The sequence below is a fragment of the Triticum aestivum genome, chromosome 1D, assembly GCF_018294505.1.
Source record: "Triticum aestivum cultivar Chinese Spring chromosome 1D, IWGSC CS RefSeq v2.1, whole genome shotgun sequence".
Lineage (NCBI taxonomy): Eukaryota > Viridiplantae > Streptophyta > Magnoliopsida > Poales > Poaceae > Triticum > Triticum aestivum.
The window spans coordinates 36,454,794-36,460,584 of NC_057796.1; positions in this window are offsets into that span (position 1 = coordinate 36,454,794).

Consider the following 5,791-nt stretch of genomic DNA (forward strand, 5'->3'; position numbering starts at 1 on the left):
CCCTGCCTCACCATCCCCTCCACCGCCGCGCCCCCTGCCACGCCCCTCTCGGTGAGCTACTTTTTTTCATTTTTTTCATTTTTTTGGTACTGTTGGATGGATGAATGAATGCATGGATGGATGTTGGATGTTAGATTGTTAGGTTAGATGATGATCTTGTCATTTGAGATCTTGTCATTTGGATGTTAGATGGATGTTGGATGTTAGATGTTGGATGTGATGAGTGGTTATGTGAGATGTTGGATGTGAGTGGTTATGTTAGATGGATGAGATGTTAGAGGTTGGATGTGATTGAACCGGACAAAATTTGACACTTGACAAAATATGATTTTTTTTCATAGTTTTAAGTGTCAATGCTTAATGTTAATTAGCTATGTGAGATGTGCTGCAAAATTATGATATGATGAGTGGTTATTTAATCATGATGATCTTGCTAAAAAAATTGAAGGACAAAATTTGACACTTGACGAAACATGATTTTTTTTTCATAGTTAAAAGTATCAATGCTTAATGTGAGGTGATGACCTAAATTTTTTCCACTCGGTGTAATTAACAGGATTTGTAGTGTTCCATCTTCGTGGAGTGATTGTCGACGTTGGAGGTGTTGGTCCACGATCGTCCCTCTCCTTTGATCGACTACATCGGAGGGTGAGCAACAATTCCATGACCTCGCCCACTTTTTTTTCCATGTCACTAGATTAAATTTTCACATCAAGTCGCGTAACCTAGGTCTCCCGTCCGAAAGGGTTGCATCGATAAATATGCATTCAATTGCATATTTATCATCGCATCTCTTTCGGATTGTCCAGCGCTTTCCACGGACAGCCCGAGGATGTGTAGATCGGGTACGTTGTTCATGCTCTACCCCGTTCCGAGACAGGATTTCGGCGGCGCCTCCCTGTTGTTCTCCGGATGCACATTCTCTCGGCATTTTGCCGAGACGTGTATTTGGAGAACAACGGGGAGGTGCTGCCGAAATTTTGTCTCGGAATGGGGTAGAGCATGGACAACGTACTCAATCTACACATTCTCGAGTGGGATTAGGACCCATCTTTACCTATTAGAGATGTAGGTGGATTAAATGTCGTTTCTCGTCAACCTTGTAAAAAATAAAATATTGATGTGAGTAATTTAAATGAATCCTTAATTTTGTTGTGTGGCTTCCAATAAAGCAGAGATGGCAGATAATCAGTGGATGTATAGTGGGTTTTTCCGTCGGAATCAAGTAACAACAGAGTGGGTCGAGAAAACTGATGTGTTTTTGAAAGAGATATTCCATAGTCCAATGAGGATGGTGCCAGAATGCCCGTGTGCCAAATGTAAGAGACGTATCCGCAGAGATAAGAGTGAGATGACTAAGCACCTTCGCACGCATGGATTTATACCCAACTTTAATATGCCGATAAACTTTGCCCAGCGGGACCGTGGTAGAGAGGAGGTGATACGACAACGCGTCGCTGGTTATGAGGACGATGGGGTTAGCGACATGCTAGATGATGTCTTTGCTGCACAGCCGACACCTCCGTCACATTCAGCGAATGAACCGGAGGAGCCGGAGGAAACCGCAAAGGCCTTCCTGGAAATCTTGGCCTCGTCAAAGAAACCTCTCTATGAGGGTGCCAAGCTGTCTGTGATGGATGCCATCTCGCAACTGATGGCAGTCAAGGCTGAGTACGGCTGTAGCCGAGGTTGCTTCGAAGCATTTCTGGGAGTATGGGCTAACAGCCTGCCTGAGGGCCATGAACTGCCAAAAAGCATGTACGCTACGAAGAAAATCATGAAGGCGCTCTCCATGGACTATGAGAAAATACATGTTTGTCCAAAGAATTGCCTTTTGTTTAGGCATGAGTATGCGGATGACAACTACTGTAGGAAGTGCGGTTCCTCTCGGTATATTGAGGTGGTCGATAAGCATGGTCAGAAGCAGCAGCTAAAAATCCCTGTGAAGGTTCTTCGGTATCTTGATTTTATAAAAAGACTGCAGCGCCTTTTCATCACCGAGGAGGAGGAGTATGTTCCTGATGGCGAGGAGGAGGAGGGTGAGGAGGAGGAGGGCGAGGAGGAGGAGGCCGAGGAGGAGGGTGAGGAGGAGGGCCACGAGGGTGGTGGAGGGGAGGTTGATCGCGAGTTGTGGGGTACCTTGCCACCGGGTGCTCCGCAGGGGTGGCTGCGTGGTAATGCCGGACTACCTACACCACCTTCTATCGAGGCGCACAAGTGGCTCATTGAACCCGCGGGGACAGAGTAAGTGCCTCTCAATCATATTTTCAACACAAGACAACATTTTCTTATTGTACACATGGCAATCCTTTGATTCTTTTGCAGTAACTGGATCCTTCGCGGAAAGGGCCGTAAACGGAACGGCGTTATCACTGTCCTGTTGAAGGAGTTTTGGCCTGGCCTATTCTGCCCGCGGCCAGACAGGGACCCGCAGCTGCGGGTTTTGGCCACAAGCTGGGCCCACTACGAGGCTCGCAGCAACGCGGAGTACGGGACGGCCGCTAAGGCCGTGATCACCAAATTTTGGGTAAATTCTCTTCTGAATCACTTGTCTTCAGTTTCGTTCATAGTTTATCATTGAATCACTCAACTCATGCCTTGTTTGCTTCTGGTTTATGCATGATTGCAGCAACTCTATAGAGTTCTTGATGAGCACAAGGCCAGAGCCGACGTGGTCTTGCTTGCGGCTGCGAAGAAAAAAGCTCGTCAGTTGCAGTACGAGGTGCGCTGGGTTGCCGTCCCGCAGTACTACCACTCCTACCTGCACCAAAAGATGACCAAAACTCAAGCGCAGAAGCAACGACTTACCTTGAATAGGGAGCAGTTCATGATGGTAACTATTACTAACTTTTCATTGTTTCAAGCAGTCAACTATATGTTTCGTGCTCACATGTCATGCTTCCAAAATTTGCATAGGTTGTTCCTCGTTGGTGCTACGGAAGGCATGACGGATGGGCGAGTTTGGTGGATAGGTGGCTCGGCGACGATGCAGAGTTTGCTGCCAAGAGCATCAAGGCCCGGGCTAACCGTGAAAAAGACGGGACACACGGCTAAGGAAACAGGAACCACTGGGGCTTCAAGGCCATGAAGGTATATCTATATGCATGATGCATTTTTGTTCTTCTTTACCGTCATGTTCTTATGTATGGCTAACTTCTGTTTGACGTTGCAGGAGGACAAGTTGAAGAGGCCGCTCTCAGACATTGAGTCGTGGAAGCTGGCCCGCGAGCGGAGTGATCCCAAGGAGGGCGAGAGCCAGTACTACGGCAAGACCGAGGAGCACCTGGAGTCTTGCACTCAGCACTTTCAGAAGTTGCATCCGGATGTTCCTGTTGCTGAGGTCGCCCAGTCTCAGATCGATGACACGGCGGTGGTGGCCATCCAGGGGAAGTCACATGGCCGGTATCCGTGTTTCGATGGCTTGATCACTCCTTTGATCTCGTACACACGACTTCGGGCTACCTACTCGAGCCAGTTAGAGAGTACGGGGCGTTCACAGACTCCCTTAGCCCGCCAGCATGCTGTAAGTACTTCCCCTTTATCTTTTTCTCTCTAGCATTCTCAGTTTATTTTCAGCATTGCTCACTTAGAAGCAACCTAAATTATGTAGGCATATAAGGCCTTTGTCGAGCATAGGAATCTCGAGGTGCGAGAGTACTTGCAACGAGTGAAGGCAAACGATGATTACAACCGTCAGATGATGGCGGTTATTTTTGCCCTCTTAAAACCAAGCTAAATTTTTGCACTTTCATTCCTTCTGACCTTCTAGTTTGCTTGTTTAACTAACATCCAGGCTATGTTGGCGTCTTGGAGTAACCGCACGGATCCACCACAAATGGGACCCCCACCACCACCTGCGGGAGAACCCCCACACGTGCCCACGTTCGATGAATGGGTGGCACTAGGCAGTGATAGTCCGGTTAGTACATTTGCCTAACTACTGACAAACTAGTTCTCATTCATTCAACACTATCATATCATATTTACCATTAGAATCTTCTCTCAAACATGTAGGGGACCGGTGGCTCGACTCCTGCTCCATCGACCCCAGTCACTCCGATCTTCCAGAGTGATGGTGGTCGCGGTGCCGGTTTTGGCGGTGGCGATTTTGGCGGATGTGGTCTTGGCGGTGGTGGTCTTGGTGGTGGTGGTTTTGGCGGTGGTGGTTTTGGCGGAGGTGGTCTTGCTTGATGTCGATGATGATTCCGTGCATGTGGTCGTCGTGCCATACCTTTCATGTTCCTACTTTTATGATGTCCCATGTCTTGCACTACTTTTATGTTCATGAACTTTCGCCGGTGATGATCTTTAGATGATGAACTTGACTATGTTTAAATGATGATGATGGACTTGAGTATGTTTAGATGATGAACTGTCATATTTCTGCATAATCCCATATTATTGTGCTTTGAATGCTGTCAAATGAATTGAAAAAGAGAAAACAAGGAAAATAAAAAAACAAAAACAAAAACTATGCCTACGGCAAAGCCGTCGGCATATATAAGCCCAGGACTTCCCAGGACGCGCCACGTGGCAGAGCTATGCCTACGGGAAAGCCGTCGGCATAGATGGAAACATATGCCGACGGCTTTGCCGTAGGCATAGCCCTGCCACCAGGAGGCACCACGGAGTGCCACGTGGCAGAGGTATGCCGACGGCCAAGCCGTCGGCATACCTCTGCCACGTGGCATTCCGTGAATCGTTAGCTCTTTTGACGGCGCCGCCCGTTGCCGTCAGGCGAAAAACACTGCCGACGGCTAAACTATGCCGACGGCTGACGCCCGGCCGTCGGCATAGGCCCCTATGTCGACGGCTATACTACGCCGACGGTCTGACAGGACTACGCTGACGTGATCTACGCCGACGGGGCTATGCCGACGACAGCCGTAGGCATAGATCTATGCCGACGGCAAAGGACCTATGCCGACGGCCCTGGGCTGTAGGCATAGGGCGCGAGTCCGGTAGTGATTAGCATTTTGAACTACTTCCTTTTGCAATTGGTGCTAGCTGCAGAGCCCAAATTTATATTCACAAATTTGTATCTTCCTAAACTCGTTTGTGCTACTACATGCCTGTTTAAGTTATCCATTTCTTCCTCTCCGTTGTACGTGTGTCTTTTTGCAGCTTTGAAACTTTAAAGTCAGCCATGAGTTTGAGTTGGCTTAAAAATTGCTTCCAGTAGGTTCGCATGTAGGATTTTATTTTTGGCTCGAATGAAATTCCATGGTTCGATGGTCTCTGTGGAGCTTATGATGCCAACACGAACATCCATCAAAAGCTTGTTGTTGTCAGCAACAAGAGTATTTACACGCCATATAGCTCTTGGTTATTCTCTTCCTGCCATGGCTACTTAGGTGGCTTTGCTAGACTCACTTGGCTTGGTAAATAACACTCTAGTGGTTGCCTGTTAGCTAGTTGTTAAACCACTGAATTTTCCTCTGGCTCTGTTCTAGAAAGATAAACGTGCCTCTGTTCTTGCCAAGTTAATTACCTGACATCTTTTCATCTTACATTATTTGGCTTGGTAAATTCCATGGAACACCGTGGACAGGGAAAAATTAGGCTCTAAGTTCTTGTTCTGTTGCTTATAATCTTCATACGACTTTCATTCTTTCTTTTTCCCACTTGATTGCATGACTGTTGGAATAATATGATATTTATTTTCCTGCGCGATTTTGGGCAGCAGGAGCCATGCTCCATGAACGAGGAGGATGACCGGGACTCCAAGCCCAAGCCGACGGGCACGACGAGGTAATCGTCAAGTACGAGGACCTTGACCTCGACTCCTCAC